General features: G+C 37.0%; 1 protein-coding gene across 3 annotated transcripts in view; it reads left to right on the top strand.

Moving 5' to 3' along the window:
- The window catches only part of HPSE2 (heparanase 2 (inactive)), a 626,583-nt gene that overhangs the window by 285,980 nt on the left and 313,416 nt on the right, over positions 1–27,187 (top strand). The window lies entirely within an intron of this gene.

Below are 27,187 nucleotides of genomic sequence, written 5' to 3'. Positions count from 1 at the left end.
ACCTACAAGTACAGAAAGCTTGGTTTTCTTGCCCCTCACTAGTAGCAAGTGTCTCTCCCTCTTTAGTGCCCATGGATCCTTGTTTTCATATATTTCTCAGTATGCGCCTTATATGTTGTATATCCTTCCTTCTTCTCCCTACTAGAATTTCTGCTTCTTGAGGGCAGCAGTTATATTTACTTTTATCCTTCCCCACCTCCCACTAGCATGCTGCCTATGCATAGCAGTAGGTTCATATGTGTTTGCTATATTCCAATTTTAAAAATTTGCCCTCAATTATAGATCACTAGACTACTGGGTCTTTAGAGACATTTCGTTCCCTGAATGGAAAGTTGAAATGTCATGAGTTGGCCTTGACAAGCAAAGATATGCTGACATTAAAAAAACAAAAAGACGAGTTTCAGTCTTCTCTGTGTGAGTAGTACATTTAGCAATTCATAATTGAATTTCTTGTAAGTGAACCTCGAGACAGTTCCCTCTCTGCTTGATTACACAGTAAACCATTTCTCATAAAAGAACCATCAACTCATAAATTAGTCATTATGATGCAAAGCCTGCATGAAATGTGCAATATAAGGAAGGCAGTGTAGAGGAAATTAAGAGAAAGAATTGAGGACATTCAAGAAAACTTCACTTTTAAATTCTCATTCTTGCCTTTAACATCTTCAGTTCCCAGAGTAAAGGAAAGGAGGCAATTTGTTATATTATTCTAGATTGCTTTTCTTAATATAATTTAAAATTATTGAGACACACAAGTCTTGCTTATTGTTTTGACTTTTCTGATGAGCGTACTTAGAAGATGAAGAAGATAATAATATTCCCTTTCACTTGTTTAGCACTTTACGGTCTACAAAACAATTTCACATACCTCATGTGTGAGGCAGGGCCTTTAGTTCTATTTTACAGATAAAGCAACTGAAGCTCAGAGCAGATATATGAGTGGCCCAAAGTCATGCAGTATGCAGTAGAATTGGACCATCTCCTCTGGCTTAGCATAAGAAATTACTTCTTTCTAACTTCTCTGTTTTTTGTTAGGATTCTTTTATATCTGTATTAAAGTTCACCAATTGAATAGTTGGTGCTAAGGAAGAGATTACTGTGCATAGGTGAGGTTCATAGCAGAGATAGCACTTTTAGTTTTTCTTGGCCATTTTACTATAAACCATGTTACCTCACTATGCCAAAACATTTTTCCTAATGATATATGTGGAAAGGAGAGGAGATGAAAAGAAAGGAGAGGTGAGAAAAAGATAAAGATAGGAAGCTCAATTTTTTTTTCTGTCTACTGTCAGTGTCAAAGGCAGTAGCACTGCCTGGGAGAACTTAGATTAGAGCTCAAATCCTGGGGAGCCATTTTTGCTGAAGCACCTTGCTTCTCAGGAGAGGAATGGAACAAATTGCCCCAATACCTCATTTGGCTTTGTGACAAACATAAGAGGGAAAGCATCTCCCTTTGTCTGTGTTTTCTTTACAAGCCCTTCACAAATTCTCAGAACTTTTAGGGGAAGTTTTTCTGTTCCTCCTCATTTAGCTCTGAGAATAAAATGGTTCAGCCTTCCATAAATTGACTATTTCATAAGAATTTTTCAAAGAAGATTAATGACAAGGATATTTATGAAAATGTCTCTGTGACTTTCATTTGTAACTATTCAGATATGTGGCTTTTGCCATTTGTATTTAATTTACATTCTAAAACTTTTGTGTTGGAGCTCATCCAGACAACATATAGCCCTGCAGAGAGTTTTGAAGCTGTATAAACAAATAAATAAGTAATCCAATGAATGTTATATGCATATAGGAAACTTTTCAGCTCTTGTTCAAGGAAGTCAGCAGCTCTCTAGTTGCAGGTGTGTAGAAAAGCTCATCTAGCTTTTCCCGATTTCTTCCATTTCTTCCTTGAGTTTGTAGGTTGTTAGAAAAGATACAGGGTTATAAGGTTTGTAAAATGAATTAGGAGATTAGGTTTGACATAAATACACTACCATGTGTAAAATAGATAGCTAGTGGGAACCTGCTGTATAGCACAGGGAGATCAGCTCGGTGCTCTGTGATGACCTAGATGGGTGGGATGGGGTTGGGGAGGGAGATCCAAGAGGGAGGGGATGTGTGTATGCCTATGGCTGATTCACTTCGCTGTGCGGCAGAAACTAACACAACTTTGTAAAGCAATTATACTCCAATAAAAAAAAAAATAAAGCGAATTAGTATTTTGAATGTAAGCGGGGGCTACCATAGCTGGGCAGTCTTGCTGACCTGGGGAATTCATGATAAACCCTACATTTTTGGAGTCATTTTTAGTCTCTCTTTCTGGTTTACCTCTCAAGTATAGCATCTTTTTCTCCTGACTCTCTTAGGAGGCAATGTAAGGGAGAAGGATTACCAATCTGGCTTTGTCGAGGTAATTTTAGGTGATCCTGGTTTCTTAGGACACTTGATTGTAGAGAAAAGGACTCCAAAAATAGCTGGTTAGATCCCATATAGAAGCTTCCTTGGAGGTAGAACTGAGCTTATTTGCAGCACAACTAAAATAAAAACTAGTTTACTCTTAATGACCTCAAGTAGCCAGCATTCTCCAAGGTTTTAAGGAGGATGAGTGCAGGATTAGAGAAATTTTTAAAGAAAGAACTCAAAATATGAAGGAATCTGGGAAATAAGACCAAAGTGCTGAAATGCCAGGGAGAAACTATAGAGAAAGTGTTGTTCTGTATGAGAGACAGTTGTTCTTTTCAGAAAGAGGAAGAGAAAAAGGATCTGGGAAGAGGCTGCATGAGAGGCGTGAGTTAGTTATGGGACATATTTTCTTGAGGAATACCTTCCTGGCTTTGTGTCAAACAAAAATATAAAGCCTTTTCACTTTGTAAAAACCTATGTAACATTGAGTTTAAGGACAAATGGGAATGGGGTGGGGGGAATTGAGGCATTCCAGAAAAATAGCTGCAACCACCGCATCACTAAATTTCAAGGCTTCCTCTGTTCAGCCAGGCTCTCTAAGCTTCAGGTAACATCCTGCCTCTGTCATCAAGACTTTTTGGGATTTCACTTTCAAAGATTTTATAAGGTCCAGATCACATGAATCTCTCTCCTGAGATACCTCTTCTCTTCCAAATTTACCTCTACTCAACATATATGGTTGGCTGATTAAGTCATGTTATTACCGTGTAGAACAATCTCAAAATACAGACTATGTTAGTTTCAGGTACTTAGTTTTAGTTACATTTCCAACTGAGTTTGACATAGATTCACAATAAATCCTACGTTTTAGAGTCATTTCTAGTCTCCCTTTCTGGTTCACCTGCTAATTAAACATCTGTTTCTCCCAGCTCTCTTGGAAGACAAATAAGGAAAAAGCAGTATCTACCAGGTTTTGTCTAGGACAGTTATTCAACCTCTCTGAAATTTCTCACCTATAAAATGACAGTAGTATCATCCACTTTGCAGGCTTGTTGGGAGGATTAAAGTAATAATTCTAACCCATTTAGCATAATTCCTAGTTCCCTGTAAAGTAAGGAGTCTACCAGTTTGTTCCAGATGGTTACTTCCTCTAAAGTTGATAGAAACTATTTTTATTAATCATTTCCTCATGACTTCTAAGCTGTATTTCTCATTTATATAAGGGTTTGGGTCATCTGTTGAACAATGTCAAATAGACATGGAATGTGCCGTCCACTCTATATGGGATGATTTGTGTGGTACAGAGAGGCCTTTTCTATCAGGAAACTTCTATCATCATTAGCTTGTATAAAACTAGCCCTTCATACAAAAGTGATGTCATTGGTATATTTGAGTTCACTTCTTCATATATTAAATAAGAACAAGTACTTGTAAATTTGTATTTCCTTATTTTTACTTTTAAAATAAGGCTAACATTGCTAATTATCACTTCTTTATATTTATCTATATATTGAGAAAGAAGAATGAGTCTTTCCAGTTTTCTAGTTCTCATCTTTCCTCTCCCTTTAGAAGATCTTATGGCTGTATTAAACTCTTGACTTTCACTTTAAAGCCTTTGGAGAATCTGTTCCATAACTTCCTGGTGATGAATCCACTACTTTTCTACATAGGTAGACTTATTTATTTATTTGATTTTTTTTTTAGACTTCTTCAGCCTGGCTCGGTTTCTTGAATGGTTGATCCTGAGCCTTGAAATGTACTGCCTTTTGCAAGCGTAAGAATGGTTGCCAGATATTTCAAATCTTAGATTTTTTTTTGTTTGTTTACTCTGATTCTGTGTAATAATGGTGCTGACATATTTTTGCGAGTACTTTCACATATATCTAGTGTTGTCTTTTACACACGTGTGTGCATATGTGTACGTGTATGTGTTTTATACACATATGCAAAGTGGGTGTATATTAATTATGTGGCTATGGTGAAACTTAATAAACTGGGAGGGGAAGAAGGTATCCTTCACTTTCTTTTCACTCATTATTTCCTTCCCTGTCTTTTCTCCAGCACCCATATTCTATACTAGAGGATCGATATTAGACAACTCACTTAACCTCTTTGGGCATCAGTTTCTTTGTTTGTAAAAGGGAGATAGTAATTCCCTGCCCTGTGTGAGAAAGTGTTTTGTAAAGTGCTGTGTTGTCACAATGGATTTTTTTTCTTCCCCACTGGACTGTGAGCCTTGGAATGGCAGAGAGTGAATCTGATGCACTCGTGTAACCCCAAAGTACTTGAAATGTAGCAGGCCCTCTGCAATGTCTTGTGAGAGGAAGGAAAGGAGATAGTAAAGAGGGGAGGGAAAGGAAGCAAAAGGAAGGACAGAAGGGAACACAGAATTATGAGGAAAGGGAGAGGATGAAGGAAAAATCTTCAGTGCATTTTGTATTTTCTTATTTTGGTTGAGTTTAGCAGGTGAGACTGTGTTGCAGCTATAGGAATGTGTTGGAGCTAAAGGAATACTAACAACCCGACTTCCCTGCCATTGTCTCAGGATCTGGGCACTCTCACCCATTTCCATGGCCTCTGAAATGTACATTCTATTCGCTGCATCCACAAGACTAACTTTGATTCATCTGTTTTGGTGCAGGGATAAAAATTACCAGATAAGGAGTAAGTAAATAATTCTTTCTTTAGAGTAAGTCATGGCTTTTATGAGTTTCAAGCTTTGATCTGATTCTTTTTTTCTCTAACCTTGCTGCTTTTTGGCCTTTCTTAGTTTTTAATACCTTTACGCTCCTCCTGCTAAGTCTATTTTCTTTTACATTCTCAAATCCTGAATTAACTCTCTTGGCTGTGGACAAGTCTGCTTCATCTTAGTCTTAATCTTTTTAAGACTATTTTTTTTCACCTGAATTATTTTATGAGTGATAAGCACAGAAAACATCTAGCTAGTGCATAAAGGTTTGTTAACGTTTAAAAAATTAATATGCAAAAAAAAATTAATATGCTGGTTCTTATTATTCTCCCACCCAATTGAGCCACCAAATTCTTATGAAAAACTCAAGGCCAGTCCTTGTTTCCCACAAATAGTACAGTGATCATACAGCCTGGATATTCTAATAAAGTACTAATTAAAGAAATTCTGTCAAGCTGACAGACAAAGTGTTCTCTTATTAGTCTGGCAAAATATGTTCACACAGACATGACACAAGCTGGTCTACAGAGTAGATCACATATCATATGTAGAGTGATTAATACTTCATAGAGGAAGCATTACGTAGGGCAGAGTTGGCAAATACCTGATATGCCTGTCGCTGCTACCACTTTTCACCTCTTACTCATAGCAGACATCAATAAATGATCACAATTTTTTCCCCACTGAGGTTACACTTTGCTTAAGAATCCAGGAATGTATTCCTAATCCAAGAAAATTGGCATATAAAGTGAAATTCAATAGCCATGCCTGGAGTAGTGGTTAAAACCACTGGCTTTAGTGTTTAGGCAAATCTGGATTCAGTCCCAGCCCAATCACTTATTAGCTGTGTAACCTCTCTTAGCCTTAATTCCCTTAGCTATTAAATGGGGATAATAATAAGTGCCTCGTAGGGTTTTATAATTATTAAATGATATAATATGAAGCACTCAACAAATACTTGACACATAACAAGTGTTCAGTAAGTGGTAGCTGCTATTATGATTAGAATTAAGAGTTACTAAATGCATTTTGGGAGGCAGTATGACCCATCCCTGACTGAAAGGCAAGGGGACATAGATTACACTCTTAATACAGCATCTACATAGCTCTGGGAAACCTTTTAATAATTTGGAGTTTATGTTTCCTGTCAACTGTTTTCATTGAATCTGAAGGTGGATGGTGAATTGAAGAGATGAATGTGTCAGACTGTCAAGGATATGCTTGGGCTAACTTTGGCCATTAGTATTCTTATTCTGTATCTTATACTTGCTTGGAACTTCTCTGAGGTTGTTTTTTATCTGCAGATACACAGTCACTGACTTGCCCAGGATATTGTGGAATTCATCTCTTGCACTCATCAGTGTGAACCCTGTCATTGAAAATAATGTGCCATTACAGCAGTTTGCAGCTGCCTTAAAGGCAGCTCATTTATTTGTTTATTTTACATTTGCTCATTTATTTGTTTATTTTAATCTGTTTCTTTGCTTGGCTTGAGTTTCAGTAACTTTTTGATTTTCCAGATTTTATTAAGTTTTTTTCCTTGAGGATTAAGATGTTTAAATTGTACATCAGTTATTCCAGAGATATCGCCAACAGATGCTACCCTAGTCCCAGGGTTTCCTAGACAACAAGGAAAAAATATACACAGGAGATGTGTAGCAAGGCATGTCTCCATGCTCGGCATGCTCTCATATAGATTTGTGCTGTATTTTCAGGTTCTTTTTTTTAAATCTAATAATAAACTTCAAAACCCAGGTCATGAAAAAGAAGAAATATAACCAAGTGTAGGAAGTAGCATAGCATAACTAAAAGATCCAGGAGCCTTGGATTCTAGTCCCAGATCTGGTACTAACTAGTTGTCTGACCTTTCTTGCTTAAATCACTTAATCACCCTGGACCTTATTATCTTTGTCTCCTATATGAACATGTAGGTCCACAGTATTGATTCTTGGTGGCTTGAGGGAGCCTCTGGGGCATTTTAGAATGCCATGTCATATGAGTAATCTGAAAAGGTATATTCAGTATTGTAATGTTATAATTGAAAAACAAAAAATATATCATTCCCATAAAGAAACAGAAACTAAAACTCAAAAAGCTCTTCTTGGTTGGTAGGACATGTGTTAGAAAAAAATTAAGAGACCGAATTTTGCAGTTATCTCTGACCCATTCTACATTTATTTGCCATGTTAGAGATGCCAGAATCTGTTAGAGTTGGTGTGTTCAAATGTGAATAAAACAAAATTTCTCGCGTTTAGGAGCTAGTTAATTGAACAGTAATACCCTTCTATCCTTACTTTCCAGTCTCTGCTCCTTGAACTCTTAAAATTTTTTAAATTATTTCTTATTAATTTTAAGTGATCATTTCTAGATAATGTAACAACTGCCATTTCAAAGTTTTTTTCCAAAAGCATCCCTTAAAATAGTGCTCTATGTTTTCTATTTCAAAAATCCAAAACATGAAATCCGAACATAAGATAGCAGTTATGCTTTTAAATTTCTAACTAATGTTAAAGAATGTTCTACTTGAAAGGGGTGAAAAGTCTTCACTTAATATTTCTTAATATAACTATCAAAAGAGAAAATAATTCATATATCACCTTGGTCAATAAAGTCATTAGATTTAATTTTCTTCATAGTCAGGTAATTGTACGTTGGATCTAAACAGATCATTTTGCTTTTCAAAGCACTTTCAGATGAATAGATCTGTATAGTGATCCCAGGAGGTAAGCAGGCAGGGCATTATACAGCTATCGAAAACTTCAACTTTGACTTGCTTCTTTTTTAAAACTCTCAAAAGCTGGTACAGGCTTTTTAGCCTGGTTTATTTTCTGTATAAAAACAAAATGAAATTTTTCTATCAGTAAGTTTATAATAATATATTTCTCTGCAGAATCAGCTATGACAAACTCCCATCTGATGGTGAATAAACTCTAGCTGTAAAAGAAAATCTGCAAAATTATCTTGCTTGATAGGAAACAGAAATCCCACACCACATGCCAGACCTAAGGCCCCTTATTCTGCATCTGTTCAAGAGGGAAATACTTGGGATGGAAAAGAATTCCTATTGGTTGGGAAAAACCACTACTGGTAATTAAAAATTCTGATTCCTTTACTGGACAGTCCCAAGGCAATCAGCAGAAGCTTGTGCTCTAAAGACTCCAGCTGCCTTTAGCCTGAAAATGACCCAGTTCCCAACATGATGTTAGTCCATGACACACCTGTGCACTGGCCAGGACACACTGGAGAGTAGACGGGAAGTCCCTTGTCCAGGCTGCTAGCAGCCACATCAGAGATACACACCAGGTGTGACTGGAAAGTTATGAGACAACTGGACCAAGAACAGGATTTATGCATTCAATTGAGGATTGTTTCTCAAAGTGGTCACCATGGAAAACATGAAATGCTGCCATTGCACATAGCACTTTTAGAATGTCTCCTTGAGAATGGCCTTTAGAGATTATGATCTTCTCAAGAAAATTTGTCCATTTCTTTAATACTCACATGTCAGTCTTTTAACAAAAAACTTTGTGATTTGCTATATAGATTTGGTGCTCAGAAAAGAGGTCTACACAGGAGATATACACCACCAGAGATGCCATCATTGCCACAAACTACCTGTTAGAAACAGCAAAAGGAGATGAGAAACTGATGTTGAAAGTCATCTTTAGGCTATTCACCCAGTCTTCATCACTGAAACATTCATTTGAGAGGAATAAAGTACTGAGCCCTCCTGCCCCAACCCCACGCTCCTAACTTACTTTGGCAAATTACTTTTTATTTCCCTTTCTCTAAGTCTTCCTCAGCCCTGACTAGCTCTGAGGAAACTTCCTTGTTACTAGCCATCCCTTACCACCTTTCCCTTCCCAGTTACAACTTTAGGAGTTACCTCCATTTCATTTGGGTCACACTTGGCAACGCGTTCAGCCAGTAAATTAAAAATCTTAATGGAATTTAACAACTGCCTTACCTTGCACATAATAGAAATAAATATTCTTGATTCGATGTAATTTGTTAATAGAAGGAGGTTGGGGTTATTAGTCAGAAGGTGAGAGTTAGAATCTTGGTATTCTCAAGTAATGTCACCACTCTGAGTTTCAGATTCCTCATGGGAATAGTAATACTGACTTTTCAGATTTGTTGTAAAGATTAAGTACTAGGACTATATATGTAATGTAAACCTACATAATGCCTAGAACGTAGTATATATTTAATATGTGGTAGCTATTATTAAAAGTAAATGCTAAGTTCTCAGCGGCTGAGTTTCCCAAGGTCACCTGACTGATTGGTATCCTGGTATGGACTTGGATTCAAGTGTGTTGTACCTCTGATTACTGCTAATCTAGGTACTGACTTTTTCATTTCACTAATGTTTATCTGTCTTTGTCTCTGAAGCACAGGTCAAAAATAGACAAATGTCTAAATTCTTCAATCTACTGTCTCGTTCTAAGGAAATTATTTTTAGACATATGGCTATCATTTAAATAATTATCAAAAGCACATAAGAATATGAATAGCTTAATATCATACACTCAAGCATAGCCCACAACCCCAAAATGTAAGCAGTTCTAAATGAAGTCGAGAGACTGACCATTCCATACACACTGAGTTGTTCTTACTGAAAGCTTTAACCATGGAGATGCCTTCTGAGGAAGCTCTTCTCCCTTTTAAACTCAGAGAATATCAGAGCTGGAAAAGACCTCAGAAATCATCTAGCCTACTTCCTCAGTTTACAGATGAGGGAACTTAGGCCCAGAGAGGGAAAGTGACTTGTCTAAAGTCACATAACTTAGAAATAGAACCAAATCAATTAATGCCTAATTTAAATGAGCACTTGCCACTGATAACTCTTTAGAAACACCGAGGAATTCCTGTCTTCCAATGAAACTATCATCCTAGGAATGAAAGAGAATCCTTTAGCCAGAATTACAATCGAGATAATAACATTTTCTAAAAATGTAAGAAATATATATATATCTAAACTTAAGTCAGAAGACTCAGGATTTTATTTACCTTTGCTCACCAGATAGTAAACTCATCACTTGGAGGCTTTAGAACCAAAACATTTGAATACTCTTTCCCCAACCTGGGGAAGGAGTAACGTACTAAATATAAATATTTAGAGAGAACGGAAGATTTTTTATTTGTAGATTTGTGTAGAATGCAATTTTTTCATGAGAGGTGATGTTATGTTTACTTTCAACAGTGAGAATGGGAATGGGAATAGCTGTTAGCAGGAAAAAGTTCAGGGAATTTGAAGAACTTTTCTCTTCTTTTTCTACTGGTCTTTATGTTATGGTTTAATTTAATTATTGAAATTTGATATAGTTCCATAACCTCGCCATATTCAAACAAGCCAAATACAAATAACTTTTGTATTAGCTATATCATTCCAGTTTTGTCATAATTGAGAATGTATTGTATTCTGTATTGGGTTCTTCTTTCTGTTATCAACCATTTCCTTTATATCCCAATGTAGAATTTTAAATTAGATGGGATTTAAATCTCAATGAATCCAACTTCACATCACTGACATCACTAAAATAATGAGGCAAATTTTTGGCAAGCTCAGCTAGAACCAGTTCATGCAACTGGACACTGTCCCTTATAAAAGTGGACTTGTGGAGGCAGAGACCTTAGCCATGAGGAATTTGGAGTCTGCACAGGGTTGTTGCTCCTAGGTAAGCACATAAAAAGAGAGTATCTTCTGATGACCTACTCTGTCTTTAGATCACTAATGTTTCTGTATACTAGTTCCCATTGCATCAGCGTATGTAAGTAGATGTTTCTTGACTATCTGTCATGAACCAGGCAAGGAGATACAGCATGGAATAAGGAAGACTAATCCTTGCCAAAAATCATGGAATTCACATTCTACTGGAGGAAGACGATGTATTTTTTGTCATATCCTTAACAACTCTTAGGTTAGCATATTACATGAGAATTATTGAAAAAGAAAATGATCAGGGGAGCAATTGCTGCCCCAATTTCACTCACAGCTACAATTCTGGGGGCAAGACTAAATAGGATTTCACGGATGCATTATAGCTACATAGAAGTGAGGATAAATATTAGCAACATGAGTGAAAAAAGTAAGTTCCAGAAGATTACTTAAAGTATGAGCATAAAAAGTCATGATATCTTTTTAAATGATGCTAAATTAACAACCAGAACTAAGAAATATACTTTTTTTAAAAAATATAAATTTATTTATTTATTTATATTTATTTTTGGCTGTGTTGGGTCTTCGTTTCCGTGCGAGGGCTTTCTCTAGTTGCGGCAAGTGGGGGCCACTCTTCATCGCGGTGCACGGGCCTTTCACTGTCGTGGCCTCTCTTGCTGCGGGGCACAGGCTCCAGGCGCACGGGCTCGGTAGTTGTGGCTCATGGGCCTAGTTGCTCCGCGGCATGTGGGATCTCCCCAGACCAGGGCTCGAACCCGTGTCCCCTGCATTGGCAGGCAGATTCTCAACCACTGCTCCACCAGGGAAGCCCAGAAATATACTTTTTAAGAATATATGTATTATCAACCTACATTTTAAAAAAATATTTATTTATTTAGCTGCGCCGGGTCTTAGTTGCAGCACTCAGGATCTTCGTTCCCACATACAGGATCTTAGTTGCGGCACGCTGGATCTAGTTCCCTGACCAGGGATCGAACCTGGGCCCCCTGCATTGGGAGCACGGAGTTTAATCACTGGACCCCCAGGGAAGTCCCTCAACCTTCATTTTTAAAAAGGCTAAGGGAATCATAAACAGAAGATTGGGGTAGTAAAGATTGGGGTAGTAGTCACCTCAGAGTAACTACTCAGAGATACTATCAGAAAGGCAGAAGGAAGGGATAGGGAAGGAGCGTATAGGTAAATGTATGTTATTATCATTATTACACTTCTTGTGTTGAGTTTTGAGTTCTTAAGTGTTAATTAGTTGACTAAATAATAATTAGAGTGTGTCATGAACCAAGAATTATGATTAATTCAATACTGTGTACAGTAGATTAAAACATTTTTTCTCTCTTAAAGTTAAGTGACAGACCTTTAAATAAACATGGCTATCTTGACTTCCTCTCATTTTCTTAGTTCCAGGCTAGATGTGCTAATTTCTTTAACCACTCTCACTTGTCTCAGTATGACTAAAAGTCGACTTACCATCTTCCCAAACATTTTTTTTCTTCTGCATTTCTTGTTTAGGTCAATGACACTATCCTCCTCTGAGCCACTCAGTCTTGAAAATTTGGAGTCATCTCTGGAGCCTACTTTTTCTTTTGTCTCCTCCCAAATCCAGTCAGTTTTCAAGCCCTGTACAGTCTTCTCTGGCCCCATCTTCTCTATTCCCACTGTCATCATCCTCACCCAAGCTCTTATTATCTCTCTTACAATACTGAAATAGCTCCCAACTGCTGTCTCTGCCTCTAGCCTATCACCTCTCCCATCCATTTTCATGGTGCTTTCAGACTTATTCTCCCTTTATACTTTCAGACTTCATGGCACACCTCTGCTCAGAACTTTTTAACATTTAAGGATAAAGTCCAGACTCAATAGTTTGCTCTTCCAGGCCTGCAGTCTACCCCTGCCTATTTTCAACCATATTTTCTACTCTTCTCCTTTTACCCATTATATAATACAGCTGAACTATTAACTCACTTTTCCTTGTAAATGATTTCCTGCCCCATCCTGATAGGAGATTTTCTTAATTAAAGGATAATTTGTCTACTGGAATGAACAATGAACATGAAATAAGACAACTTGAGATTAAGTTCACCAGCTGTAGGATCTTGAACAAGTCACTGAATTTCTCCAAGCCTCAATGTCCTTATCTGCAAAAAAATGAAATCCAACTGAAGATTGTCATAAGGTTTAAATAAGAATATATTTTTAAATGCAAATGCATATTTTTAAAATGCTTTGTAAAATGTTTTAAAATGTAATTAGTTCCTCCCATTTCTGCTTCTCAAAGATGATCTTGAATGCCTCTCTTGGAAATTTTCTTTTACCATCATCACCTCTTCCTCCAACTGAAAGTAAGTCCTGTCTTTTTTGAACTCCAGTAGCTTTTTCACTATACCTTACTTGGGTGACTTAACCAGCATACCTTTCATTATAAAGATGTATGTTTATGTCTTATCTATCTTAATAAATTGTAAGGATCTGGAAGACTGGGTTCCAGATCATATTTCATCTTTTTTTCTACCTCCTAGAACTTAGTATGCTGTCTTGAACATTCTGAATATTCTATTATACTTAATAGATGAATGATGAATTTTAATTTATGGTTACAAAAGTATTATTCACCTTTTTATAATGTTTCTTTTTTTAATCTCCATCATATCTTTCAAGAACAGAATACCAGTGAGGTTTGGGAAGGGTTTGAATCTGATAAGAGTTTAGAGCCTCATAACTATTATCAAATGCAACAGCTATGTGAGTTGAGTTACTAGATGTCAGTAACAGGAGAAAATTACCTCTCCTAAGTTATGCATTCAAATTTTTAGGCTTAATGTTGCATGGCTTTGGTTTTGGCCATTTAATCTATACAGTTTCTGTATTTTAATTATGTCTAGATGAATGAAGTGAATGTTCTTTATATGGCTCATTACCTACATTAGTAAAGACACTGTAGTAAAATTTGAGTCACATATTTTTCACTGGTCTATTTCTAGAACTTATCTATTACAGTTTTATATTAACTTCTCTAGATGGTTTATGAATTTTAAATATAGACTAGATCCTAAATTTCTAAATTCCTGTAGCCAGCTGAAGACTGTATATGTGCCCCTATGTGCATTGTCAGGAGAGCTCTGCCTAAAAGGAGGTCAGCTGAGTGGTTAGGAGGCCAGTAGCATGGATAAAATAGGGGAATGGACACTTTGCCACATTCTTTTATACTGTTGTCTCTGTCTCTGTGTCTGTCTCTCTGTTTCTCTCTCTTTCCTACTGGTTCTGCTTCTCTGGTTGAACTCTGACTGATACATACACTATATTGAAAAAATTCTGCTAGGGCATCTATTTTTTTCTTTCTTTGCCCTTTCTTTCTTCTTCCCTCTCCTCTCTCTCTGTCCTTCTCTTCCTTCCTTCTTCCCTTCCTTCTCACCTTCCTCCTTCCCTTTCTTTTTTTTAAAATAAATTTATCTATTTTTATTTATTTATTTTTGGCTGCATTGGGTTTTCATTGCTGCACGCAGGCTTTCTCTAGTTGTGGTGATAAAGGGCTACTCTTCGTTGTGGTGCACGGGCTTCTCATTGCAATGGCTTCTCTTGTTGCGGAGCACAGGCTCTAGGCACGCGGGCTTCAGTAGTTGTGGCACGTGGGCTCAGTAGTTGTGGCTCGCGGGCTCTAGAGCACAGGCTCAGTAGTTGTGGCGCACGGGCTTAGTTGCTCTACAGCATGTGGGATCTTCCCGGACCAGGGCTCGAACCCGTGTGCCCTGCATTGGCAGACACATTCTTAACCACTGTGCCACCAGGGAAGCCCCTTCCCTTTCTTTTTAAATATTAGGTATGTTATTATTATTCAATCATTCAAAATTTATTTTGGTTTGTTTCTCTATCTCCTCTCTCTCTCTTTGAGGCTGTTATTCTTATCTTCCATCATTAAAGTGTATTGCACATAACAGGTACACAATACACATTTGCTGAGTTGACAGCCTATAGCCGTCCCTCTCTGTTTCTAATTTGTCAGGTCTAACATACTATAAGCTTATAAACCAGAGAAGCAAGTTTTTAAGAAAAGTGCATGAAGAAAGAATAGATAGGCTCTAGGTTGGAGGAACAGAATGAATGGCATGAATTTCCATGCATCTGGCTCAGAAATCTGTGAATTCTTATCAGAAGCTGCTTTAAAATTTGTCAGATCATTGTGTAATTGGTTTCCGGAGAACCTGCTTTGTGCCAGTCCACTGCAAGGAGGCAGATAATGGATAAAGATAGCAAAGTATGCCAGGGTCTGTGCCAGAGATTTGCATGGGATACTTCAAGGGTCTCAAGGAGGCTGACTAAACATGTGAAACATTATTTCATTTTCAAAGGTGGTTTAGGTTCCAAAGCAAAGGTGTGGGAACCCATGATTAGAGAGTTACAGGCAGAAGAACTCGAGAGGCATATAGTTAGCATTCCATTTTCTTTTAAATATGTAGTTGAAGAGTGGTCTTTTCACATTAACACATCCATCAGTATAGCGTAATGGTTAAGCCGACAAGCTTTGTACTCATTCCTGCACTGGAGAGGATTGGGTGGTGCAGGAACCTGCCATACCTTATTGATTCTAAGATGGGCTCTTTAGGGTTTGATGAGTTATTATATGGTGAACACCCTTATAAAACCACCACTGAGGTCAAGAAATAAAACTTTTTAGTCATGCTGAATCTCTTCAGTGTGCCCCATCACAATTAACCCCCTTCCCTCCCTCCAAAGTAACCACTATAGCAATCACTTCTTGTATTTTTTTATATTTTTGTCATCCAAGTGTGTATCCCTAAATACTGTAGTTTAGCCTTGCCCCATTAAAAAAAAATTCGTGTTTTTGAAGTGTCTTTTAATAAGTTCTCTCTTCATCCTTTTCTATTCCTTACAGTTTGTCTGTGGAAGAATCCAAGGTATTTGACTTGTAGAATTTCCCATAGTCTGATTTGTGCTGATTACATACTTATGTTGCTGTTCAACATGTTCCTCTCTCCTCTGTATTGCCTGAAAATTGATAACTGGATCCAAAGGCTTGATCAGACTCAGGTTTGATCTCTTTGGTAAGACCAACAGTTCTCAAACATTTTAATTTCAGGATTGCTTTATTTCTTAAAAATTTTGAAGAGAAGAGCCCCTTAAAAGCTTTTGTTTGTGTGAGTCATATTTATCAATATTTGCTATATTCAAAATTAAAACTGAGAAATTTAAAAATATTTATGTAATATCCCATTTAAAATAATAATAATTACACGTTAACATATAGATAAATAGCATTTAAAAATCATAAATAACTATATTTTACCAAATAAAAAAATGGTGAGAAGAATGACATTGTCTTATTGCAAATCCCTTTAATGTGTGGCTTAATAGAGGCAGCTGGATTATCATATCTGCTTTTGCATTCAATCTGTTGCATTATGTTGTTTTATTTGAAGTGTATGAAGAAAACCTGATATTTCCAACACAGATATTGTTGGAAATGTTAGGACCTCACAGATCCCCTGAAAGGGTATCAGGGTCTTTAGAGAATCTCTGGGCAAGTCTATAGGTGGTTTTGAGATTTTTTTCATCAAGAGGGACATGATGCCCATCTTTTTTATGGTGATAGCAGCTATTGATGCTCAGTGCCCAAATGCATTAAATCATTGAAGGCTGCAAACTGGTGATATTCTATCATTTATTTTAAATTTATTGATTGGGATACTTTTATAAAAATCTGTTTCCCATATCTACTGTTTACTTAGTGGTACAGTTAATACAGAAAAGATAGAATAAATGATTCTTTTCCCTTATTTACCAATTTTCAAGATAATTAATTGGTCTCTATTATCCCCCAAAGTTGATCAGTTGGTTTTTAAAATATTGCTATGGATTAATGGACTTAAATATATTTCATGTGTTCCAATAAATTGCAATTATTATCCTTTTTGAAGCTTATATTGCTCTATCTTAACTAGTTGGAGCCTCTTGAAATTGCTTCCTGAGTCCTGGTAGTGAGTCCTGTCATTTTTTCACAACCAGCATTTCTGAAATAAGTGTGTATCTTACAATTAGTTGGGTGTCATTGTTTATTTGGAAACATTATTTTTTCTTTCTGTGATATATAAAATAATTGTGGATAATACAGTCAGTATCATCTTAGATTTGTTGAAATACTTCAACACAATTAAGTTTATTTTTTGCTTAAAGTCTGATTGAGGCATGTTAAGCAGGGCATGTCCATCTTGTTATATCACCTGATGCACTGGACTCTAAGTTTACTGTGACAGGATTATAAAAAATTTGAGGATTGTACCAGATGCTTTAAAAGTCTAGGCCCCAAAGTAGTATATATCACTTCTACCCACATTCCTCATTGGCTGAATTTAATCACCTGATTGCAACTTAATTGTGAGGGATGCTGGGAAATGTAGTCTTCCATTGTGCCTAGGAAAAAGTGGTATGTTGAATACAGCAATGCCTCTGTAACATTAGGTAACTTGCTTAACATCTATGTCTCAGTTTTCTTATCTATAAAATGAGGACAATAACAAGACTTACTTTACAGGGTTATGTTAAGGATTGAATAAGTTACTACATAAAATATTTCATTCTGTACCAGACATATAATAAGTGCTCAGTAAATATTACATATTAATAACAATATTATTTCAATAGCAATGTCTTAAATGCCTACTATATTCCAGAAGTCTGAGCATGGTTATTCCTTAAAAGGTATTCTTCAGAACATGTTCAGATTTAAGAAGCACAGAAGGTTTTGGCAGATACATCCATGCTCTAAACTTGTCCCCTAATGAAGCCATCTTTTTTGAATTCACCTTGAATTGTCAGGTCAAAGAATAAAGATCTCTAGGAAGAAGACTAGTTGGTAGTCATGGCTTGATTTTTGCTTCTTCCCTAAGGGATCTTGTTCTATTTTTGTCTCTCTAAGAGCCTCATGGATTGTTAGGTGTTTGGAGAGCTGTCTGCCTCTTGACTATTTCAGTATGCTTTAAAAAGTTTCCAGAAACTGCTGTTTGTTGATAAATTGGAATAATCAGAAAGAGGAGTATTAGTGAAACTGTAAAAGTAAGAACAAGATTTTATGCAGTGGTGCCAGCTGTCATCCCACTTAGGAATACACATCATAGATTTCAGTGCTTTTCAGACATCTGCTTTCTTAGCCATATAAAACAGTCATTCTGTCAGCAAAGTCCTGGCACAAGAGCTCCATTATTTCAGGAATCACATTTCCAGGCTGGGTGCCTGTGTCTCCATGGATATGGATCTGGAGAAGTCCCATAATATTCTTTTGCGATACAGCCACTATGGAGAACAGTATGGAGGTTCCTTAAAAAACTAAAAATAGAACTACCAGATGACCCAGCGATCCCACTGCTAGGCATATCCCCTAAGAAAACCATAATTCAAAAAGAGTCATGTACCACAATGTTCATTGCAGCACTATTTACAATAACCAGGACATGGAAGCAACCTAAGTGTCCATCGACAGATGAATGGATAAAGAAGATGTGGCACATATATACAATGGAATATTACTCAGCCATAAAAAGAAACGAAATTGAGTTATTTGTAGTGAGGTGGATGGACCTAGAGTCTGTCATACAGAGTGAAGTAAGTCAGAAAGAGAAAAACAAATACCATATGCTAACACACATATATGGAATCTAAAAAAAAAAAAAAAGGTTCTGAAGAACTTAGGGGCAGGACAGGAATAAAGATGCAGATGTAGAGAATGGACTTGAGGACATGGGGAGGGGGAAAGGTAATCTGGGACAAAGTGAGAGAGTGGCATGGACATATATACACTATCAAATGTAAAATAGATAGCTAGTGGGAAGCAGCTGCATAGCACAGGGAGCTCAGCTTGGTGCTTTGTGACCACCTAGAGGGGTGGGATAGGGAGGGTGGGAGGGAGATGCAAGAGGGAGGGGGTATGGGGATATATGTATATGTATAGCTGATTCACTTTGTGATACAGCAGAAACTAACACACCATTATAAAGCAATTATACTCCAAAAAAGATGTTTAAAAAAATATTCTTTTGCGAAAGTAGTCCATGACCTAGTACTTGTATATACATTTTCTAACCCCATGGTTGGAATTCAAGCTTCTTTCTACATTAGCTAAATATGTAGCCCTAAGTCAGTGGTATATGGGCACCTTCCCTCTCTCTCATAATCAGAAAAGAGTAGCCACTATCTAAATCCTTTCCCCATGTGGATCATGACCACGAGTTGTCTCTAATCATCTGGTGCAGATTCTTAGCTACCTCACCTAGACTTTAGAATCCTCTAAGCTGAACTCATTTCTCATGACAATTATCTAAACCCTTAACATTTTGAGATTGAACCCAGATCTTGCAGTTTATTTCAAGCTGTTTGTCAGCTTTCACTTGAACCTAGAAACCATTGTTGTCATTTGAACTCTTTACCATCTTACGATTGAAACCAGACCCCCAAGCTAGTCTTCCAAGCTTTTTAATGACAAGAGATTGAACCCAGACCTCACTCCTGACATCCAAAACTCTTACCATTTGAGGATTAAATTCATTCTCAAATATTGTCCAAACTCCACACCATTTGGGGACCAAGCTTTAGGTCTTAGAAGTTTTATCTAAGTTCTTTACAGTTTCTGGATTTAACCCATGTTGCTCATATGTTTTCAAAGCATTGTATCAATTGGAGATTGACGCATAACAGAAGGTGGACAGCCAAGCTCTTTAGCAGTTAGATATTGAACCCAGGCCTCATTGAAGATTGTCTTCCAACTTTTGTGCCAGCTGGATTTCAAGCCCCATCTATGGCTGCCTTCCAGCCCCCTTATTGATGGGGGAGAAATGGAAGTCCCCAAACCATATTAAGCATTCTATCTTAAGGGATAAAACCTATCTGTGGTCATTATCCAACCTCTTTACCAGCTGTGGATTGGACTCGGCTATCAAAAACCAAGCAGAAAGATTGGTTGAAAGCCTATTTATCTTTTTCAGCTGCTAAAGATTTTGAATGATGATATTAGTAACTCTGAGGAGCAGTACTTCTCAAAATGTGGTTTACCACCAGCTGCATCAGAATCACCTGAGGCTGCTTATTAAAAGGCAGATTTCTGGGTCCTCTCCAAGTTCTTCTGGCTCAGAATTCTTAGACCCGTGACCATGGAATCTGCATTTTTAGCAAGCACTCCAGCTGATTCCATGCATACTAAAATTTGAGAACCATTGCCCTTCAGTAAGGTCTCCTTTATCTGTTGGAGAACAATCTCAGATCTCCCAGCTGTCATCCAGCTGCTCACCAGCTGGGTCTAAAATGCATTAGATACTCCATTAATATACTCCATCAGTATATTACTTTATTAACTTGGATGTATAAGCCAAGTTTTTCCTAACCATTATTCAGTTGTGCTGGTTTTATAGGATAGGACTTATTCCCCTGGTTCAATAAATATGGGGGCAGGGGAGTAAGCTGAGTTGTGGACAGCACAGCCAACTTTGCCACAGGGAGTTTATTTCCCACTCAAAGAGGACCACCAATACAGTATCCTGCCTTGGGGGAAGCATACCAGCAGCCCTGAATGCATTTCCTTAGGACCACACTATCCTGCAAATATAGAAAGGCCAGTATAACTTCTGTGAAGGTAAAAACTGGTCCTCCCCCAGCTTCATTCCAGCAGACAATCTGGTCAAATTGGCACAGCAGGTGAGACCCTAGTTCTTGCCCACACTACTTCTTCCCTCTTTCTTGCACTCCCCAATTAAAAAAAAAAAACAAACCGGAACATTTACAAATGTACTGTTTTGTAAGGAAATGCAGAGGAGTGGAGAATGAAAAACAAACAAATCTAGATGTTAACATCTGGAGCAGACCAAATTAAGACATAAGAACTCATTACTGTAGCAATTACTTACTAAGTCTGGGAAACTTAAACCTAAATCTGGGTTGAAATTTTTCAAGCATGCCTTAATATAAAAATAACTTGGGAAAAATCTGCCTGGACTATTGTGAATCAAATTGAATTTCATGTCCACTATTGAAAATGCATGGCCTTGCTTTCCCATTGATTCTGAGGGGAGAATCATGCTCTCTAGGGCTGACATGTGTGTGTTTGCTTTTAACCAAGGGATGTTAAGTTAAAGACTATTTTAAAGCATCAAGTCTTTTTCCCATACGCAAGATGGATGTTTATTTTTTTAAGCTTCTTTGTTAAAGTGAAGCAAAATTCTCATAATGTTTGAAATTTTGTTAATAAGCCTTTCTTGTGTCTACACGAACACTTTTACCATAGAATTAGATTCAGCAAGAGTCAAGCATAATTCTTGTAAATTCTTCTTCTTCCCAGGAAGGTATTACCCCTGCGACTCAGGGTTCTGTCACTGAACCTACTATTTTCAGACTGAAGCCTTTCATTTCTGAATTGTAGGTGTCTTTTGCCCATGAAATAGAGGAAGGCATGACGCTAATCTAAAATAGTCCCTTCCTCTCCATTAAGTCCTATTCCTTATCCTGCTTTCTTTTTTCCTTCATCTTCCACGCCTCCTCTTCATTCGCCTTCTTCTCTTCCTCCCCTTACTTCTCCATTACACTTATTATTATCTGTTTTCTGTCTTATTATTGTTTTCTGTCTTCTTAGTGGAGAATGTAATTTCCATTTAGACAGGAGCTGCATCTGCCTCATTCACTGCAGTTTCCTCAGTGCCTGGCACAGAATAGACAATAATATTTATTGATTGAAAGACTACCTGATTAAATAAATGAATGAATGAGAACATGCAGAAAAGAAACAAGTTACTTTAAAAATTCCCAGTGGTATTGGAGAGTAGTGAGAGATAAAAATTTCCTAAATCAAGGTGATGTTAAAAAATAACTTTGAAAATGCAATCTAAGGCCTTATAATAAATGCTGGATGGGATTTTCTTGTTTGTTTGCTTGTTTGTTTGTTTTGAGGGTTTTTGGTATTCATTTTTTAAAAATTTATTTTTAATTGTGGTAAATATATATAACATAAAATTTATCATTTTAATCATTTTTAAGTGCACAGTGCCTTAATGCAGTCCCTGTCCTAACGAAGATTATATTCTAGTGGGGAAGACAAAACAATTGCATTAAGATATTCACATTGTTGTGCAACCATTACCACCATCCATCTGCAGAACAATTTTCATCTTGCAAAACTGAAACTCTGTAGCTGTTAAATAATAATACCCCATTTCCTACTCCTTCTAGCCCCTGGCAACCACCAGTCTACTTTCTGTCTCCATGAATTTGACTACTTTAAGTACCTCATATGAGTGTAATTAAGCAGTATTTGTCCTTTGTGACTGGCTTATTTCACTTAGCATAATGTCCTCAAAGTTTATCCATTCATCAGAATATGGGCCTAGATTGAATGAGAATGTGTCAAAGTTCATATAGAAGGCAGGATGATACAGCACCAATAATCTGTACCAAGAATCAGATGATTATGAGTTCTAGCCCAGGCTCTACCACTTAGCAGCCTTGTGACATTGGAAGAATTCTTTAACTTGAAATTTTCCTTCTGCTACCTTTCAAGATTGTGGACATCCAATAAGAAAATACATATGAATAGTCTTTGAAAACTACAAAGCTTTGTGCAAAGAAGAAGCAATTTATATTAGTAAGGGGTTTCCAGAAAAACAGAACCAATAGGGTGTATGTGTGTGTGTGTGTGTGTGAATGATAAGAAAGAGAGAGAGGTTGAGAGAGATTGGCTTATTTAAAGTAATTCGCTCTCACAATATAGAGGCTGGCAAGTCCAAAATCTGCAGGGGAGAGGCTGGCAGGCTGGAGATCCAGGGAAGAGTTGCAATTTAAATCCAAAGGGGGCTTCCCTGGTGGCGCCGTGGTTAAGAATCTGCCTGCCAATGCAGGGGACACGGGTTCGAGCCCTGGTCTGGGAAGATCCCACATGCCCTCGCACAGAAACGAAGACCCAACACAGCCAAAAATAAATAAATAAATAAATAAATAAATAAATAAAGTAAAAAAAAATCCAAAGGCAGTCTACTGACAGAATCCCTTTTGCTCGAAGGAGGTCAGTCTTTTTTCCTATTAAGGCCTTCGACTGATTAGATGAGGCTCACCCACATTATAGAGGGTAAGCTGTTTTACTCAAAGTCTACTGATTTAATGTCAATTTCATGTAAAAGAAATATCTTTACAGAAGCATCTAGAATAATGTTTGACTTAATATCTGGGTACCATAGCCCAGCAAATTTGACACACAAAGTTAAACGCCACATGGTGATATAGTGGGCAGATATATTCCTTGGTGGCACCACTGCCCCAACAATCTCAAAGCAGCTTTTAACTATTAACTTTCACCACATGATAAAATATATAATTCATTCACCCTTTCATTTCTCAGTCCTTCACTACCATACTTATAACTACCATTGTTTCCCCTTTGTAACCAAATTTAAGCTGCTCTTCTCTAAGCATGTTTCTGCCCTTTTCTGTTGAAGGCTGTTACAGTTATCTATTGCTGCATAGCAAAGCACTCCCAAACCTAGTGGTTTACAGCAATAATCATTTAACTCACAGGTTTTCAATTTGTTCAGTGCTTGGCAGGGAAGGCTCATCTCTGCTCCAGTTGGTATCAGCCAACTGGACAGATTGACCTGGGGGCTGGTGGATCCACTTCCAATGTGGCTGACTCACATGGCCAGTAAGTTGGAGCTGGCACAAATGCCTGCTGGGGCTAAGGGCTGGGGGCCTCATTCCTCTCCACATGATCTCTCCATGGGCTGCTTGTCTTTCTCATGAAATGATGACTGGGTACCAAGAGTGAACATTACAAGAGATATGAAGTGGAAGCTGCCAGTTTCTGAAGAGGCCTAACCTTAAAAATTGGTACATTGTAACCTCTGGAGTATTCCATTGGTCAGGTAGTCGCAGAGTCTAGATCCAGTGACTGGAGACATAGATCCCACTTGTCAAAGAGAGGAGTGTCAAAAAACTTGTGGTCATGTTTTAAATCTGCCACAAAGGTACTTCCATAAAACTCACAGTTGGGTCTTGTCTCCACCCTCTTTTCAGTGTTGCTATTTTAAATTAAAAAAAAATTTTAATGTAGTAAAATTAGTGTAAAAAACATTAGAAATAGAGTCAGTTTGTTTTAGTTGCTCCTACACAATGTGGACACTTAAAATCCTTCAGAGTTTTCTCATGTATTCATTCAACAGATATTGATATTTACTGAACATCTACTATGTACTTGGCACTATTCTAAACACTTTAAATACAATGGTGAACAAGATAGACAAGGTCTTTGCATTCTTTGGATCATGTATTTTAGTGGGGAAACCACATGAAAATCAAATAATGATAGATACTATTCAGAGAATTAAACTACAATAATGTGGTAAAATGACTGGAAATGAAAGCGTTCAGCTGCAAGTAACAGCTTGTAATTTGCTAAGAGTAATTTAAATAATGAGGAGTCTGGAAGTAGGGTAGTTCTGTCTGGTTAATTTAGTGGTCAGAGACATCATCAAGAACCAGGTGTTTTCCCTCTTTCCCTTCCCATAGTCATAAAATGGCTGCAGCTGTTCTAGCATCACATTCATGACTATGTCTGATAACAGAGTTAGAAGGAACGGATGTGCATGCACATCTTCTTTCTTTTCCTTTTGCATAAGTGAGGGAAATTTTCCCAGAGTTAGGTTTCCTTCATGTCTCATTGGCTGGGATTGTGTTACGTGCCCAAATTTAAACCAATCATAGTGATGGACTGAGACCACTATACCTGACTTAGACCATAAGATTCATCCCTGGGGATGGTGTTTGTCTCCCCTCAAGCACCAGTCTGCTCAAGAGAAAAGGAATAAAGTTAGAGCTGGCTTTAACTTCAGTGACTAAATTTTAAATTGGGAGGTTAGGAAAGACCTTTCTTGAATGGGTAACATTTAAGCTGAAATCTGAACGACAGGAAGGAGTCATCCTTGCTAGAGGAAAAGGAAACACTTAAAGAACTATTGGCACCTTACCTAGTTTTCCAGTCTCTTCTCAAATAGTTATCCACATATTCATTCCAGCCTTTGCTATGACATTCCTTGTGGCTGTATGCTTTCTCCTTTCTTTCATGATAGTAGTATCTATTTTTCTTTCAGGTAAGCTCAGCTCAAGTATTATTTCTTCAGTAAAACCTTTTTTGCCTCTCCACCTCACATACATCCAAACACCAGATCAAATCTTCTTGGATTAATAAACTCTAAAGAACCATGTATCTTTTGTAAGACACATGTATCTCTCTTTTGTTGTAATTATTACAGTGGAGCTTTTTGAGTACAATTACTTGAGTAACATGTGCTACTCCTACTATGCCTTTGGCTTCAAGAACACAGACACTATATCCATTTTTCCTTTTTATCATATCCCTAATGCCTAGCACAAAGCCTGACACATACTAGGTGTATCATAATGTTCTTGAGTGAATAAAAGGGAGGGAGGGAACCCCTACCCTTAAGAAACATACAGACTACTAAGGAAAATAGAGAAATAAACAATTTTAATGTGGCCTGCTGAAAGCTTATAGTAGAAGTAAGATATTAGAAAGGGTTTTAAGAGCCAGCAACAACTGACTCTGCCTGATTGAAAACAAAGCTGATTCATTAAGTGGTTTTTATATTCTAGGCAATTCCCATCACTTAATTCTGTCTTCAAAATGGCCCAACTGAATAGCTTGAGGGAATAAAGTAATTTTAGTATGAGAATCAGAATGTGACTAAATCTTTCCCCTAGTTTAGAGAATCATAAAAGATTAGAAATGAGATGGACATCTGATGTAATCTAAAGACTAACTCCTTCATTTTAAAGTTAAGGTAAATGAAGCTACATTTTGTTAACCTTGTTAGTTCTCTATAATGATAAGAGGCATTAGGACACATGCAAAATCTTTAAGTACCACAGGAAGTAAAAAGGAAGGAATATATTCTGAGTGATTTTTAATAAAATTTTATTGAATTAAAACTTAAATGCAGAAAAGTACACACAGTATTAGTGAATAGCTGGATGCATTTTTACAGTGAGCATAACTGTATAACAATTACCCAGGTGAGGAAGTAGGTCATTACTACCACTGAGAAGGTCTCACCATGACCACTCTCTCACTAATCTCAATCTTCTTTTTGAAGATAACCACTGTTCTGACTTTTAAACACCATAAATTAGTCTTGCCTAGTTTTGAACTCTATATATATGGAAACAGAGTATATCAGAGTAAATACTCTTTTATGTTTGGCTTCTTTCACTCACAATTATTTTTGTGAGATTCATGTTCCATATAGCTATAGTTCGTTCATTGTCATTGCTCTATAGTATTCTATTATTTGAATATACCAAGTTTATTTAATCTGTATATTGTTAATAAACATTTGGATTTTCCAGTTTGGGGCTATTAAAAATAACACTTCTGTATAAGAATGTCTAGAGACATTTTCACTCCTAAGCATGTCTAGAGACATGCTTAGGAGTGAAAATGGTCGGTCATAGAATAAATATTGCACAACAGTTTCCCAAAATGATTATCCAATTTATATATCCATTGGCTGTTCCAGTTTTTCTACATTCTCATCAACACTTGGTATTAACAGTCTTTTTCATTTAGCCATTCCGGTGGGTGCATAGTGTTATCTCATTGCATTTTCCTGATGACTAATGAAGTTAAGCACCTTTTCAAATATTTAATAACCATTGGTTATCCTCCTCTCTGAAGTGCCTTTTCAAGTACACCCAGTTTCTATTACCTGTCTTTTTCTTATTGAAGAGGTGTTCTGTCTTTATATATTCTGAATACACTCCCTTTGTGGATTATGTGTATTACAAATATCTTTACCCACTCTGTTCACTCTTCTGTTCACTGGCTTAGTGGTGTCTTTTGATGAAAAGAAGTTTTAAATTTTATTGTAGTTCAATTTATCAATCTTTTCTTTTCCTGGTAGTGCTTTTCTGTTCAAGAAATTATTGGCTATCCCATGTAATAAATAGTATTCTCCTGTTTTATTTTTGAGAAACTTTACTGTTTTACCCTTTACACTTAGAGCTACAATATCCATTGAATTGATTATTTTGTATATGACGTGGGAATAGGGGACTACATTAAAACTTTTTCTATTTGCATATCCAGTTGACCAAACACCATTTTTTAAAAGATCATCTGTTCCCTGCTTGTCTTCAGAGTAGCCTTTATCATAAAGCAAGTGTCCAGATATTCTTCTTGATTCTCTGTTCTGTTCCATTGGCCTATTTGCCTATCCTTATGCCAATATCACATACTCCTAGTTACTATAGATTATAAGTCATGATATCTGGTAGAATAAATTCTCCAACTTTGTTCTTCTTCATAATTGCCTTGGCAGTTCTTGGCCTTCACAATACCATATGAATTTTAGCGTTTGCTAATCAGTTTCTGCAAAAAG

Source organism: Eschrichtius robustus, chromosome 7, assembly GCF_028021215.1.
Source record: "Eschrichtius robustus isolate mEscRob2 chromosome 7, mEscRob2.pri, whole genome shotgun sequence".
In the NCBI taxonomy this organism is placed as follows: domain Eukaryota; kingdom Metazoa; phylum Chordata; class Mammalia; order Artiodactyla; family Eschrichtiidae; genus Eschrichtius; species Eschrichtius robustus.
This window is presented reverse-complemented; position numbering and strand designations above follow the sequence as displayed.